This window comes from Heterocephalus glaber, unplaced genomic scaffold (assembly GCF_053883595.1).
Source record: "Heterocephalus glaber isolate CG9 unplaced genomic scaffold, H.glaber_assembly_v1.0 deba00001608, whole genome shotgun sequence".
NCBI classification, from domain to species: Eukaryota; Metazoa; Chordata; class Mammalia; order Rodentia; family Bathyergidae; genus Heterocephalus; species Heterocephalus glaber.
Window position 1 is genome coordinate 3,273,009 of NW_028258379.1, and position 17,990 is coordinate 3,290,998.

Genomic DNA, 17,990 nt, shown 5'->3' on the forward strand with positions numbered 1-17,990 from the left:
ACCTTGCCAATCCTATCCTAATTGTGTCATTTTATTGCCAGACTATTTTGGTGGGGCCTAGATTTCAAAGTTTAATGGACAGATGAAGAGTAAGCATATCTGCCCTTGTTCCTCACCTTAAGGAGAAAGCATTGTATCTTCTCCATTCATATAAGGTGTTCTCATTGGAAGTATGGAGTACATTTCTTTAATCTATTGAGAAGGTTCTTGTTCTACTTCTAGTCTCCTGATAGCTTTTACCATGAACAACTGTGGAATTTAGTCCAATACTTTTTCTCCAACTAGTGACAGGATCATGTGGCTTTTTCCTTTCCTCTGTTAAAATGATGACTTTTGGGGGTGGATCTTCCAATGCTGAACCAACACTGCCATCCCTATAATAAAACCACTTTCTACATCCTGCCAGATCTGACTTCTAATAGTTTGTTTTGTTAAACAAATTTCTATCTATGTTCATACTTTTTTCTTCTCTTATCTTTATCCAGTTTTAGGATTACCACAATGTTGATTCCTTTAAATGAGGGGAGACATTTTCCTTTTTTTTCTCCTTTAAATATTTGATATAATTTATCTGTTAAAATGTGTATGAGTCTGTTGTTGTCATATAGGTAGGTTTTCAAGCTAGCAATATACTTTCTTTAATAGGTGCTATTCAAATTTTATATTTCCTCCAGAGTTAGTTTCATTAAATTGTCTTCCAATAAATTGTCAAATTTATTTCAAAACAGATTTTTGAAATGTACTTTCTATATCTTTTTCAATTCTGTAAAATCTGTGGTAATGTCTCCTAGATCTTGATATTGTAATTTTAAAAATGTATAATTGATATTGTGTAACAGGATGTAAAGGTCTAAAGGAGCAGGGGAAATGGGAGGGGTAGGGGAAAGGAAAGAAGGGAAAAGAAAAAATTTGAGAAAAGAAAAAAAAGGAAACAAAATCTTTGCAAATAGGGAAGGGTGGAGGGGGTGAAGGGAGGGCAGGGGTAGGGGAAAAAAATAAGAACCAAGATACTCATGTAATGGTACAAGATCCCAATGATGTATGTAAATGTATTTTATACCTAAAAGGTACCAATAAACAATGCGATGGGGGAAGAAAAGCACAAAAGTGATTAAAAAAAAAAAAAGATGAAGCTCTGGCCACTTCTAGTGGCAAGCTGCAGCAGCTCTTGCTGTAGGGTAGGTAATGAAGCTTTTGCCCTGGAGTCAAGGCTGAGGTTGGAGTAAGTGATGGGTTGGGATGGTTCTTGTGAGCTTGTCCAGATGGCTCATGCACAAATGGACGAAAGGGAGCTTTGCAGTTAGGGATGCCTAGGGAAGGAATCTATTGTAAAGGTCGTGACAGGTTGTGGAAATCCTGTTCCTGCTTGGCTCCCAGGGAAAGGCGTTTCTTACCCAGGACTTACTTAAAGAAGTCCTAGAGAAGGGTTTCCATCACAGGAAAATATGACTCCAGTTCTGCACAACACAAGACAATTATACCAAAAAATCCTCCTAATTGTCATTTTGGATAGGGTCTCAGAAAAATTTGGATAGTTCAGTCTATTAGGAGAAAATGATTTTCCCACCTTAGATAAATGATTTAAGTAGTGCATTGAGATTTGATAAAATTGTAATTTATCTTTGGAAACTATATTCTTTTCTTGCTAAGGCTGGGAGCAAGTAAACAGGCTTATTTGGTGCAGGCTTCTATTTCCTCTGAACAAAGTGTAAGAATCACCACATATTCCATCAGAACTGAATCATCAGGGAAATTTAGATATTCTAAGTCTTGATGGAGGACCTGAGAAAAATAGAAGGGGGAATGAAGAGGCCTCTGTCACATGACCACATGGGCATATTGTCATCCTCTGCAGATAAAGGAGCAGATACAGGGCACATGAGAAAATCCATTAATTATAGTGAAGCAAGTGGCTGCCAATAGAATTGATGATGGGCAGGCATGTGAGTTACATGCTACAGAGAGGAGAGGAATAATAATTCTGTTGAGAGTGTTGAGATCCTAGTAGCCTGTTCTTTTCTTTTTCATTCTTTCTTGGCAGGAAGGGAGTGTTGTAAGGGTCCGTGCAGACCTTAGGATATAAGGCCTTTGACTATAGCCACAAATCCTTTATTTCTGGCTTCAGCAAATACTGGGACAGTTTAGGTAACAATTTTGTAGGCTGTATTGAATTTTAATAGGTTCTGCTCTAATTTTCTTATATCCATGGAATTTTTATATTAGAATGTGGGAAGTGATAACAATAATTTTATTTTGGGAATATAATATAATGAATATAATGAGGGCAAAAACATGCTCAGAGTAGAAACAACTTGAAGGATAGAGGTGTGGATAGAGCTCCATGAAACTGCTACAAAAGTCCTTCTAATCCACATTTAATATTATAATTGCATTGTAAAATGAGTTCTCTTCTATTAAACTGGCAGGTGTGATATCATAAAGCAGGAAGGAACATTTTCCAGTCAAGAATGTAAATCTTAGAATTAAGGGCTAGGAGATAGGGAAAATCTATGGGTTATTTGAACTACTTACTACTTGTTTGGCATATTTACTCTTGGTAAGAAAATTGAGCAAAATTGTGAAGATTTAACTGTAGAAAAAAAATAACACTTGTATCTACCAGGAATTCCTAAAGTTGATGTCTAAATTTATAGTTAATTAATTTTAGGTGTTTAAGTAGGAGACTGAATATTAGGTGTGATTTTCCTCCTCGAAGCATCCTCAGAAATCTCAACTGAGGGGTGTTGTTTTGATTTTTCTTTTGTCAGAAGAAACAATCTATTTTCCAGTGTCCCTGCTATTTACACAACCGCCCCTCTCAATAGGTGTTTGGCTGGGAATCCTGCCATTGAGCTGTTTGATTTGCAGGGCCATGGGTTACTATAGGCCCTGTTTTGTTTTTATTTTAAAGTCCTTTCAAAATGTTCTGCCAGGTGTGGTATGTGAAACACCATGCCGAACATAATGCAAATAGGCAAATATAAAATGAAGGAGATACCATCTCTGTGGTCTCTGAATTTCACATTTAATAGATGTATTCTAAAGTTTAATTTGGGTTCAAATTTCTTTATAAAGCTTTTGAAAATATTCAAGGAAACACTGAATGGATCCATTTGGACCTTGATTGTGTTAGACCAAGCTTAAAGGTAGATAGGCTCTGTGGTCAAAAAATAAGCCATACACTTAATACGCTTTTAAGCCCAGTCCAATACCATCAAAGTGTAGATAAACTTGAATCATTTGTAGGAAAATGGGTGCACCTTGAGGTCATAATATTGTGAAATTAATCAGACAGAGAGCTTAAACATCACCTGGCTTATCTTATATAGGAAGCCCAAATTGTAAGTAAAGATCAAAATAAAAGATAGATAACAGGTAGTAGGGAGATAGACTTTTCTTACATGGGAAGGGTATCAAGACATGGAGAGACTGCAGAGGGAGTGAAAGGAAGAGAGATGAAGCAAGGAATTAAGGTGTGTTATGTACATGTCCCAACTTCACACAAGGATTGTAAACATTATGCAGTATATAATGTAAACATATATACTGCAAACATGCACTACTAAAAGATTTAAATAAACAAAAATGTAATGTGCCATTGGATACTATAAAAAGCATACATACATTTAATATAAATAAACATGTACTTTATATAAAACACATTACTGGGGCCATAATACATTCACCTCAGATGCATAAATTTTATATATATTCTACCAAGATATTTCATGCCTTGTGACTCTTTATCTTAGCACTTTTTATCTAGGGATGATTTTGATCTCCAGGGGATAACTGGCAATGTCTGGACACATTTTCTGTTAACACACTTTGGGGATTTTTGCCATGGGAATCTGGAAGGTAGAGCCCAAGGATTCTTCAATGCACAGAACTGTGCTTCCCACAGAGAATTGTCCAGCCCCAAATATCAGAAGTGTTAAGGTTGAAAATCCATGTATTGTTTAGAAAAGCTGATGGATTTTGGAAAGCAAATTCCTCAGTCACCTATTTGCCAGACAGATAGCTTGTAAGTTACTTCAGTGTCACTCATTTGAGAATGAAGATATGGACTGAATAGGTCAGAGGGATCAGGGGTGGTATGGGGTATGGAGAAGGAAACAACTTCAGTGCCAATTTATTAAGACAGAGATTTAATTCTTTGAAATGGAGAACAGTTCCTCAATAAGATGATGGTTACCATGGTAGCACAAAGCTTCAATCAGTCCTGATTAATTTCTACCAATTAGAAAAATTCACTTAAATCTCTTGTCAAGATAGGGAGAAATAACATCAAATATAATAGTCTGAGGAGCAGAGTTTAATGCAGTGAATTTTAAAAGTTGGAGTTTCTTTCAACTTCATGCCTAGCTTAGAAATGGCAAAGTGCAAGTTCCCTGTCCATATGCTGATGATAAAATGATTACCATTGGCGTCTCTCAGCCATATGTTTTGGAAGTTTCAGACTGATAAGGTGAAATTGACTCAGAGTTGCATTAAGGATACCAGAGGCTTTTTTCTTTTTCAATCTATTGGTCTGAGGTTGATGCTTATTTTAAGTCACTGAAACAAGGGCAAATATTCATGCTAAATTTTCAGTCCCTATTTGTTTTCTGTATTTATAACAGATTGTAAAATTCTGATGTATGCCTATATCTTTGGTGTTATAGTTAAGGTTATTTCCATTTTTAAATGTTTTATTTGTTGTTCAAATGTTGCAACAGCTCCAGAAATAATACATCACAATATTGACCTTTTTGATTGAATATATTCAGTTTTAATACTCTGATCTGGTGTTCATACAAATATACAGTGTAATATATTTTTGGACTGTGGTTTTGCACCTACTTATAACACATTGTGTTTTTTTCTTAGCTTTTATAATTATTGTTTATACTTGAAGTTTTTCTGCAGTAAAATTTCTAAATTCTTCAGAGGAAATACAAAATTTGTAGAACACATTGCTACAAATTTGTTTGATTGAATTGCCTCTCCCGAGTGAAGGCAAGGTTCTTTCTGTTGCTCTATCTTGCTACCTCTCTTACCTTTGCACATCCCAGAATGACTGGTGAGGACCAGAGAGAGAATATTGGCAAGCTCACCTTTGATAGCTCCTCTAATTTGTACAAAAAACAGAATCGAATGATTCTCGGGTGACAGACCCTGTCCCACCAATGCTTGCAGAGATGAACAATGAAGTTGCAAGTGGTCTCCACCTTCTCCTTGTTTGTAACCTAGAGTGATAGAAAGTAGCAGATGATTGTGGACAAATGACATGCCCTGAGAGGGTGCAAGCACATCCTTAATATACCATCAGGAGCGTCAGAAGCAGTCCTGCGTGCCCCTCACTCCTGAGAGCTAGATGAGGTGGCTGGGCATGGGACTCTGCAGGCCCTACCTGAGCTTCCCTTTGTTCTAATTATACCACTGGCAGGTACATGGAATGTATTTTTGGGGTTTTGTTTTCTTAGATTATCTCCATCTACAAATTTCAATTTCTGCAAGTTTGGCCTCCTTAGTTTCTTGTTTTTCCCCTTATTTTAAATTATATACTGACAAATTTTAGTTGTGATATTTATAGGGGTCGAAGTGGGGCTATGATTTTTTAATACAACCTGGAATGTTTACACTATGCTAACATATTCATCACCTCAAATACTTAGTATCTTTGTGATGAGAACTTTAGAAATTTACTCTCCTAATGATATGGAAATGAATAGTACTCAATGAGAAGTTATATTTAACATGCTGTGCAATTGATGAGAGAGAATATTCATACCTAGCAAGTAGAATGTGGCTACCAGAAGCACAGAGCGGGGAATGGGGAGATGAGAGTCAAGGAGTAAAAGCTTCAAATAGGAGGAATAAATCATCCCCTCTCTTTCTGATCCCCCCACTCCCTTGAAAAAGCTAAAGATTTAGTGTTCACATTGCAGAATGTCTTCAGACTGAGAATCTGGGTTAGCAGGTGTATTATATATATGAGAGATCTGTTCCCTTTGCACATCTATGTTGTACCGGGATGGAATCCAGGAGTGTGCACGTGCTAGGCAAGTTCTCTACCACTGAAAACAGTCTTTCACTTCCTTGGTTAGGTTAATTCATAAATATTTAATTTTTCTTGATGTTTTTATGAATGGTATTGTTTGCCTAATTTCCTTGTCAGTAAGTTCATTATTGCTATACTGGAACGCTATCGATTTGGTATTCTGCTACACTGCTGAATTTGGTTATTAATTCTAGGAGTCCTTAGGTGGGATTTTTTTGGTTCTTCTATGTGGAGGATCATGCCATCTGAAAATAACAATAATTGACTTCTTCCTTTCCTATATATATATCCCTTGTATTTCTTTCTCTTGCCTGATTGCTCTTTCTAATAATATGAGTACTATATTGTACAGAAGAGTGATAGTGGATATCCTTGTCTCATTTCTGATTTTAGAGGGAAATTTTCAGTTTTTCCCTATTTAATATGATGTTGGCATTTGGTTTGTCATAAATGGCTTTTATCAGATTGAAATAAGGTCCTTCTATACCTTTTTTCTTCATAGATTTTTGGAGTTCCTTTTATAAGGGTACTAGTCTCACTCTTAAAAACTCTACCCTCATGACCTACTTACCCTTCAAATGCTCCACCTTCTTGAACCATTCAATTGATGTTTGGGACTCTGACTCCAAATTTTTAGGGTGTACAAACATTTGGTCCATAACAACTAGGTTAGAATATATACAGATTGCATCTTTGCTGGTGCTATTATAAATATGCACCTGAAAAATCTCTTAACGCAATCAACTTCCTTATGGAAAACCTTTCCTATGCTGGAACATTTACATATAAATATTGAGAATTTTTGGACTCATTATTCATTAAAGTACATCCTTAAGGCTCTAGAGCAGATGCCTCTGCTTCTCTAGTCACTTCCCCTCCACCCAGCTCTGATTGAAGCCAGAGCACCTGCTTAGATGAGTAGCATCTCTTTGAAAGTGGTGGGTGCATTTCTTAATCTCTTCAGCTCCAGTCTTCCCTGAAGTCAGGGGAGCCTGACTTCTCATGCTCCCCTTCCTTGTATTTCAGAGCCATCATTATTGTTTTCTGAGGTCACTCCTCCTCAAACACTACCAGCACCCAAATCCTCAGTTTCTGCTTTCAGGGTGATATTACTGATATTACTGATACTACTGATATTTCAGGGTGATATTACTGATATTACTGATACTACTGATATTTCAGGGTGATATTACTGATTTCAGGGTGATATTACTGATAAAACTGATATTACTCTTAACCTGAAATTCTGTCATTGACCTGGTTGTGTGAAGACCATAAAATGTTTTCTTTAATCTAGTTAAGGTTCAGAATTTTTCATATCTTCATCTTGACTTTAGCCAAATTTATCTAATTATTTGTTATTAATACATTTGACTTTGAGGCTTATTGAAATTCATAGGAAGAAAACCTGATTGTTTTGTTTTGATTTTTTTTCTCTTACTCATTATGACAGAGTTGTTCCATATTTTCTTGGCATATCATGGAGACATGATATTGATTTTAGGGCTTGTATGAGTTAAAATAATATTGGTTTAGGGAAGCCAGTGGAGATAACAGTGATTGTGTGGTCACTAAATTTGACACTTTTTGGCAAGTTCTTCTGGGTCTAACTCCCCTTCCTAAGGCAACTACACTGTCAGTTGTCGCTAGGGAAAGTATTGGTGAAAACTTATTCAAAGTGGATGTTCACACAGCATTCTCTAGGTGTGGGTGTGAACTCTACCTATACTTGATAGGCTATGATATCAATACAAGTCTGAAATTTCTAAGCCTAATTCCTTATATTTATATATGCTACTGCTAGTCTTTAAGGACAATTTTCTTATATGGACATAGTACAATATTTTTAATCAGGGACATCTTTGATTCTGAAAAGAACTCAATTATATATAAAGCAGATTGAATTGATTAAATTCTTTTGCTGTTCACATTTCTAGAGGACTCTTTCTTATTACCTGATGTCTATACAATTTAAAAGACACTGTCTCTCAATCCCATCCTAAAGTCAAGTTAGACTAGTTAGTGCAACAAATGACTTGTGAAATATTTGTGTTACACTATTAAAGTTGTGAAGTCTGTTAAGTATTGAAAACTGATAAATGGAAAAAATGGAAATAAAGTCTTTGTAAATAGGTAAGGGTGTAGGGGATGAAGGGAGGGCTAGGAATGGGGAAAAAATAAGAACCAAGATGCATCATGTAAAGGTACAATTCCCAATGAGAAATGTAAATGAGTTGTATACCTAAAATGTGCCAATAAAAGAATTTAAGAAAAAAAAAAGAAAACTGGTGTCTCATTCAAATTACTTTATCATAGGCAAGAGGTGAATAAATTCTAGAAGATTTAACTACAGGCTTCCATGATAAGAGAGCTGCTTTTGTGGTTCTCATCCATAGTTCAGAAGATATTGCTCGCTGTATCAGGCTGTGGGTTAAGGGTAGGTTTTATTGAAAAAGTGAAAACAAAGAAGAAGCAAGTGGAGTTTAGGAATCCCACCCTCTTCTCGCCCCTCTCCTCATATGCTCACAGTGAGGCATAATGTGGCCAGGCTTCTATAGCTTTTGCTCTATGCGCCTGTCTCACGGGATGAAACTTCTCTCCTCCCCCAAACACTCAACCACTGTGTATAAGCTTTACAGTAATGTTGTCAGAGAGACCGTAGGCTGCTTGATGTGCAAAATATGGATTTGAGGTCATTTACATGAATAGAATGTAAATATACAACACCTACAAATTTGAGGCCTGTGGAAAATCTTAACCATCCTTTGGGGAAAAGGAAGACTCCATAGCTGATTTTGAGTGAATTTCCATAGATAGAAGTGGATATAATCCAGTCTCTATTAGTTCTTTGTGATGGACATCCAGGGATCTCTCACAGGGTGACCCTTTGACAACTGTTTCACCAGGTTTAATGTACAGCTAGATCAAAAAAAAAAAATTTAAAACGTGTGCCTCACTCTAAAAAGTTCTTTCTACCTTACCAAGCAGTGAAAGAGGAAAACTGGACCATTTAGTTAAGTAGCTCATCTGAGTCATGGCAAGCACCAGATGACAACTATTTAATTATGCTGTTACAACTGTCTTCCAACACTCCCTCCTCAATCAATGTCTAAGCTTTAAAGTTTGGTTGGTTTGACATTGACATTTCAACTTGTTTTTTGGTTATTGTTTGTAGGGCATATTTTTCTCCAACCTTTTACTTCTAATTTAACTATGCCTTTGTAGATTTCTTATGAAAAGCATATGGTTGGGCCTTACTTTTTCAATCCAATCTGACAAGATATTTTATTATAATTTGTGTATTTAGGCCATCTACATTTGAAATAATTATTGTGATATGTTTGAATCAAAATATACCATATTGCTAGTTGCTTTACTGTTTTCTATTTGTTCCATCTGTTATGTTTTTCCTCTCTCTTCTGTCATGTGATAATTGAACACTTTTTATGATCCTACCTTATGTTCTTTAAGAATTTATGACTTTACTTCTTTTTTAACACTTCTAGCAGTTACTTTAGGTTTTAAGATAACTACTTTATATTTTATATTTTTTGTTTTATATTTTTAAATTAATCTGACTCTTCAAATAATATTATATTCTTTCACTTACAATGTCAAGAATTTTCCACAGTATATTGAAATTTCTGTCCTTCCATCTTTGGTAGTATTTGTGTCATTTATATTATTTTTATATATGCTACACTTATAGAATACATTATTAAAATTTATTTCAGGCATTTTAGCCAGGTGTAGTGGTGCATGCCTGTAATTTCCGCAGTCAGGAGGCTGAGGCAGTAAGATCTCCATAAGTTCAAGGGGAGCCTGGCCTACATAGTGTGTTCTAAGCCAAACTGAACTACATAGCAAGACTTGTCTCAAAAAACAAATATATGTTACAGAAATTTTATATTAAAATCATCTTTATTTATGTTCATTTATTCTATTTCTAAATAGTCTTTATGCTTTTCCAAGATCCTTATTTCTGACTGATTAAAGTTCCTGATCCAAGTTCTTCTGCCTGAAGAAATTAACTTTTCTTATAAAAGGTCTATTATCAATATATTCTCTTAGTCTTTGTTTTGCTGAGGAAAGCTTTCATTTTTCTGTTGTATTTGAAACATATTTTCACTGACCTACAATTCCAAGTTCCCAGATTATTTTATTTTAGTACTCTGAAGAAACATTTTGCTGTCCTCTTGAGTGCACGGTTTCTGACAGTAAATGCCCTATCATCCTTATTCTTGTTTCTCTGTGGGAAATGTTAATCCTATAAGATTTCTCTGTCTGACTATTTCATGAGTTTGCATATTTGTTTGTATTTGGTAATATCTAATTTTCTTGGATCTTTGGTTTAATATATGTGGTAAATTTTGGAAAATGTTTGACTGAATATTTCTTCTGATATATATTGTGATCTATTTCTCTCTCTCCACACTTTTCAAGATTCTAGTTGTATGTTGGACTTTTTAATCCTATCCCACAGTTTTTGACCATGCTGTTCTTTTTATCTTTTTCCTCTGTTTTTATTTCACTTTGAGTGATTTCCATTGGTCAATCTTTTATCTCACTAATTATTTCCTTAGTTCCACAGACAAGCTCTTAAAAGTATTTTTTATCTCCCAGTTACTGTCTCTTTTATTTCTAGTCATTCCATTGTATTCTTATGGTTATCATCACTATGCTGAAGTTATCCATATATTACATGTTTAGTTTTCTCATGAGAGCCCTTAAGATCATAGTTATTTTAAACCCTCTCTTTGATAGTTCCAACATGTATGTCATATCTGAGACTTGTTATTAAGATTGCTTTGTCTCCTTGGTGTGTGTTTCTCTTGCCTTTCTGAGCCTCATGCTTTTTGTTGGAAGTTGGTCATCTTCTACAGTGCAATAGATAATGATATATTCATTCTTTTTATATTGGTATATGTTTGCAATGTGTAACATAATGATTACATTCATCCTGGGAAGTTGGTACATATACACATCACATTTCTGAAATGCCCCCAATTCTAATCTTAACTCTAACTACAATCTTCATTAGGCAGGGCCCTGAAATGGTGATTAAATTATGGGGACAGTCTATCTGACTTGCAGTTTGGAGGAAGGGTCTGGTTAAAAGAGACAGGTCACTGTGGGTATGGCTTGGAAGAGTCTATTTTTCTTCCTGACTTCTCTTTCCTCAGCTTCCTGGATGTTATGACATGAGCAGCTCTTCACTATGCCACCCTGCCTTGGAGCCAGCCATCCATGAACTAAACCCTGTACAAACTTTGAGCCAAATTAAACCTTTCCTCCTGTAATTTGTGGGTGTTGGAGAAATGAGGAAGTGACCAAAGCTAAGTCTTAGTTATTTTTATTTCTTCTTGCCCTCTCTGACATCCCTTCCCCATCCCCATATCCGAACCTCTCTGTTTCCTATCATCTGTCTTTTATTTTTCTCTTTAAATTATTTATATTTTGGGTCTCTCGTGTAAAAGAAACCAAATAATATTTAACCTTTTGTGTCTGATTTGGTTCACTTAGCATTATAGTCTCAAGATGCATCCATTTTTCTACAAATGACTCAAATTTACCTTTCTTTATGACTGAGTCGTACTCCATTGTATATATACTCTTTGTGCCTCCATATGAGCCCAGCTCTTTTTCTGCTAAGCAGGTGATTAGGGCGTGGCAAAGAGGCTAGACAATATGGCATTACCTGTCAGTAATGGAAAGCTGGAAAATCATGGCTGGGAGGCATGAGCTTCCAGGGACCAGGAACTGACTTTAAAAGAAGATATAAAAGAGGACGGCTATGAACTTTGCTGGTGCTCCCCTCTTGTTGCAGTGGCATGTCTTGCATGAAGGGTATATCTTCTCTCCACAGAGAATTTCTTCTTCTTAAACATCTCTCTTCCTGCTTTCACTTTTCTGTTTTTATCTTAAACAGACATTGAATTTCTATGTTTATCACTGGTACTGTCCCGGAAAGGACTGCTGATCACCATGCCATCTAATGACATTCTAGTATGGAGGTTTATGTTAATCTAGACAGGAACTGATTTGGATTTGGTGGGGGATCTTTGTTGCTATGCTACCAAAAACTTCAAATTTTTCTAGGATTATTGTGTATATAAATTGTGGATTTGTTTGTATGAGATTATTTTTCCAATTTCTACTTAACCTTTGGGTCTTTTCCTTAGGCTCTGCCCTAGAGGGAAACTTTCCCTTGCTGTTATTCTATCTGTGTCCCACTGGTAGTCACACTTGGGATTTTTAGCCTTCTGACAGAAGCGTGTAGGGTCCTCTGGTTAACCTCTGTTATCCTCAATGAGAGGTGGCCATGAGTTTCAGAAGTTGCAGCTTTAGCCTGGGCCTCATGTGTATTCCTTTCCTGTTCCCGGGTATGGAAATTTCTCTATTCTCTTTCCTCAGCTTCAGTGAGCTTCTACCAGGGCCCTAATACTCTGCTTCCTGTGGCCTTTTTCCCCATAGATTAAGGCTCGTGTTCCACATGTGAGATGGAGGAAACTGGTTTGGAAAATATCCCTGCTAACACCAGGAGGGCAGCTTTCTCTGGATTCCCTCATGCTTTCTCTCTGAATGTACAGTGAGGTTCATGGAGCATTTGTCAGCAAGTATGTGCTAATGCTCCTGGACTTGCTGCCCCAATGGCCTTCTACAGTTGCTGTAGCCAACAATTGGTCTTTAGTGATTTATTTAGTTTCACCCGAATTCTTCTTTTTTGGTTTATATGGTGTTTGAGTTTATCTGCCCCAAGTGAAAGAGATACTCAGGCCCTGCTTCTCCTGTAAGTGCCTGCCTTTCTTCATATTTTTGGTTAATTAACCAGACTGTTCCATGAGCTCACTGGTACAACCTAGGTGTTAATGACCACTTAGTCCAGCTTTCTGTTTAATTGTCAGCAGAGCAATGCTCTTTCTAGCTGTCCATATCGCTGCACTGATGCCTATTGAAAATTACTTTATAAAAGTTTCTTAAATTCATGGATTGGAAGGCTCAATGTAAAAATGATGTCAGTTTTCTCCAAGTCAGTCTATTTACTTACATAATTTTTATCAACATTTCAACAAGGATGTTTTTAGATATAAAAGTTCACATTAAAAATTATGCAGAAAGTTAAAGGACTTATAGCTTAAAATATCTAAATAGGTAAAAGTGCTATTTTTGAAGAAGAGGAAGAAAGTAGAAGAAATCATTCTATCCTATATTAAGTGTTACTATGTAGCTACATTGATGAAGAGATTGTGGTGGTGGCAGAGAGATAAACCCATAAGTAAATGGAACAGAACAGAGAATCCAGAAATAGATCCACACAATTGTATTGAATGGATGTTTTGCTAAAGATACAAAAGTAGCTCAATAGAGAAAGGATAGCTTTTTCAACAAATGATGCTGGAATAATTTACTATCCCTTTTAAAATATGATACCTTAAAATAAAATTAACTCACAATGTATTATGAGCTAATTGTATAATGTAAAACTAAAAATATTACAGAAAAATAGACAGATATTCTTCAGTCTTGAAGACTGGCAAGAGTTTTTATGTGTGACACCAAAATATCTTTCAAAGGTTTTTAAAAGGGGAATACTCAAGAATCCACTGAGAAATGTTAAACAAATTGGAGCCTATCAAAAGTAAAACCTTTTGTTTCATGAAACTCTGAATAGAATGAAGAGATGAGGTACACACTTAAAAGAAGTAAGTTTCAAACTATTTGTCTAACAAAGTCTTTGAATCTAGAACATAAAAAATTTTAAAAAATAAACAGTAAGGAGAAGTAATTCAATTAAAAACTGAGCAGAAGACATAGACATTTTACCAAAGAGGGCATGCAGATGACATGCAAGCCTATGAAAAGGTGATCAACATTATTAGCCATCAGGAACATGGAAATTAAACCACAATGAGATATTACTATATATTTGTTAGAATAGCTAAAAGGAAAAATAATGATGTCACAAGCATTAGCAACAATTTGGAGAAACTAGATCACTGAGACATTACTTTTGCAAATGAAAAATGATATAGTTATTCTAGAAAACTGCTTGGACAGTGTTTTATAAAACAAAACATGCACTTACCAAACAAATGTCTCAGCAATTTTATTCATGGGCATTTCCTCCCACCAAAATGAAATCTTATGCTCACACACAAATCTGTATTTGAGTGTTCATAGCAAATTTATTCATAATGGCTCAAACTAGAAACAAGTCCAGTATCTTTCAACTGGTTAATGTTTAAATTAGGATACATCATGTCATGAACTATTATGTAGGAATGACAAGCAATGAATTATTGATATATGCAACTACCTGGATGGCTCTCCAAGCAATTATACTGAATTTTTAAAAGTTAATCTCAGAAGATTACATACTCTGTTATTCATTTATATACCATTTTTTAAATCGCAAAATTACAGAAGTGAAGAACATGACATCTGTTGCAAGATGTTAGGAATGAGAATGAGAGGTTGGCATGACCATAAAATATATGAAAGGAAAGCCTTGCAGAGACAGAAATATTCTGTGCCTTGATTTGTCATCCTGTTTATGTGGAGCTATACATGTGATGAAATTGCGTAGAATCCTACACACACATATGAGAGAGAGATAGGAGAGAGAGAGAGAGAGAGAGAGAGAGAGAGAGAGCTGTTGAAATATGAATAAGATCAGTAGATTACACCAACAGTGGTCCATTTTATGGTATTGGCTTTTGCATGGCTATTGGCTATGCTAAGTGCTGTGAAGTAGGGAAATTTGAGTTGAGGATGCCCAGTAAACTGGGTGAAGAGTCTGAAAGAACTCTCTGACATTTTTTTGCAACTGTTTGTGTGTATGCTATTATTTAAAATAAAATGCTTAAGAAAATATTCCTGAATATCACATGAATTATTATTTTCCAATCCACTAAATGTTACATATAATTATAATCATAAACTAAGTAATATAATTTAAAAGATAATCTACGTTGTAAAACTAGAAGAACACAAAGATATAATAGGTTTGTTACAGTGTAAATAGTCATCTAAAATCTTGTCAACCAGAAGAATTATATGAATAATAAAAAGATGTAGGAAATGTGAATGTTTCCTAAAGGACTAATTGGTGGACTCATGTGCTTCAGCAAAGATGTCTTGTGTAATGATAACCAAATTAAAAATGCATCTTGAAATCTCATTCTGGAATTATAAAATATGTTAAATACTTTGTAAACTAAGCAATTGGTTAGAGCTCATGAAGAAAATAAAGACTGATTAAAACCTAAGGCAAACTTAAAACATATGATTGATAATTTATGAATATTAGGTTAATTTAATTCTATTTAAATCCAACACTCAGTTTCATACTTCTGATAATCTTTAAATAATATTCTCTCCACATAGACTGAAAGATTCTTTGGAGTTTGGCCATAGCTATTATATGTACTTTACATGGTCTAAATCAATGGTGGCGGACCTATGGCACATGTCTAATAACAGCAAGCTGCTTGTTATTAGTAAAAGCTCTAAAAGATTAACCATCACTGGTCTAAAGTATTCAAGCCTGTACTTATTGAAACTTACTGAATAACAGATTCTTTTTGTTCATTTTCAATGTAATTTTTAAACAATCTCTGAAGTTATTAATATTCCTATTGGTCAGAAAAGAGAACTGAAATTCAGAGAGATTAGTTGCTTTTTCCAATGTCACACAGCTAACTGTTAATAGACTCGGGATAGAAACTCTAGTCTGATTCCAAAAGTGATTTTCTTTTCACCACTAACAGTACCTTTTTTTCTTTCCCTTATTACAAAATGCTTAACAGAGCTTGTCAGGTAGAAAACACTCCATTGTACTTGTTGATTAATGAGACCATCAGCTTAATCTTCAGTCCAATTGGTTCAATAATATGTGCTCTCTGGCCTATGGCTTATATCACTGTCATGGAAACAACAGAATACATGTGCATCAAGCTCACTAACAACCAGTGCAAATGGGACCCCTCTCCCGTGGCAGATATTAACCCATAGGATCCTTCTTGGGCATAGCTTCTCCTGTAGAGAGTTGTCCTGCAGCCTCAGTACCATGTGAACTGTTATGACATCTGGTTAAAAATGATTGAGCATTCACAATGCCAGTCAGATTCCCAGCTAGAGTGTGAAAGGGCCAGTACTGACCAGTGACTCCCTGACAGTGGAGCACAGAACTCTATGGGTGACGGATGGCCATAGTAGAGAAGGGTCTCTCCTGGGTTCCACTTGGTACAGTATCAACTTTGCAACTCTATGGGCTGTGTGGTCAGATTCATCATGGTGACAGGTTCCCACTAATTGATTTGACTGGACTGTTATTTCAGTGGGACCATTTAACAGTCTATGTCATGGCATAGCTTCAGACTTGTGCTCCCATACTACTACATTTCCCAGTAGACCTCTCTGGGGTTATCTGCTCCACTGCCAGTTGGCTATCAATTGCAACGTGTGGTGCATGTATATTTCTGGACAATATATTTAGCACAGGCCGGTTTCTTCATTACTTTAAACACTGTTGCATACTTATGATTTTATTTTATTTTATTTTTTTTCCTTTTTTTTTGGTACCGGGGATTGAACTTGGGACCTTGTGCTTGCAAGGCAGGCGGTGGCACCATTAAGCTAAATCCCCGGCCCCATACTTATGATTTTAAATGAAGAATGAATAATGGAAAACAGTAAGAGGATTAAAGAAACACATATCCCAGCAACTCAGCTGAGCAATGTTAAGTGCCTACTATGTGCTAGGCAAAGAATTCATGCTAAAGATAAAGGTTTGCGTAGGTCAGGTGTGGATTATACTCATGAAGTTTATTTCCTCCTCAACAAGGTGTACTTTCTCATTTCTGCTGGTTTTCCTCTAGAATTCTCTAAGTTTTAGTCTTCTCATATGAAATAAAGATAATAATGCTCATTTTAAAACAGCTCAAAGAATAGAAATGGAGATTATAAAAACGTGTACAATTGAAATGCTTACCCCAGTGCCTGGTGTATTTAGTAAGCATTCAACAAATGTTGGTGATGATCAAGCTCACATAATCCCCTCCCCCATGCTTGGGCACAATGGAGGGATATCTCCAATCCCTCCACTTCAATTACAATGGAAGGGAGCCTCCTTCCAGTGCTTTCCACTGCCTGTGCTGCATAGCAATCTTCCTCCTCCAATACTCCCCACGGTGCAGGCTGTGAACCAAGTACAGGCAATGATTACAAAAAATAGGTGTGAATTGTTCAATATTTATGCAATTTAACCAACAGCCACCTCTTCTGAAGCACATTATCTATCATGCAGTTTGAAGCAAAAATAATTGATGGAAGTGAAGAACCAAATGATTCTCTCATTTCATCCTTAATTAAATATTAAAGACAAAGCCTGACTAGTGGCAAGGGATGGCTGCCTTTTGCCAGAGTTCTGATGTTAAAAAGAAGAACAATTAGAAGAAGAAATCAAAGATGTGCAAAGTGGTGCTGATTAGGAGTTGAATCTACATTTCAAGGGTCTGTGAACATCCAATTCTCAGTGATGTGGGGGATGGTGACATGAGACTTTGTTTTACATTTAATCTTGCTGAGCACACATAAGTTTGGAATTACTACAATTTCTTTTAGTCGCTGTATTGAAGCATCATTAACATACAATAGACTCCACACAAAATAAATTGCACAATCTTATAGGTTTTAATATTTAAACACATTTGCAACTATTAGCACATTCAAGATTATGAACACATTCAGAATCAGAAAATAGTTCTTCCCACCCTTCACTACTGCTTCCCCCTCCGTGTCTCATTCTCAAACATCCCTGAAACCACTGTATGACATATTAGATTGTATATTTTAGAGTTTTATATAAATAGAATAACAAAGGATATATACATCTGGCATTTAAAAATCAACATAATTATTGTGAGAGCGATCTTTGTGGTGTGTA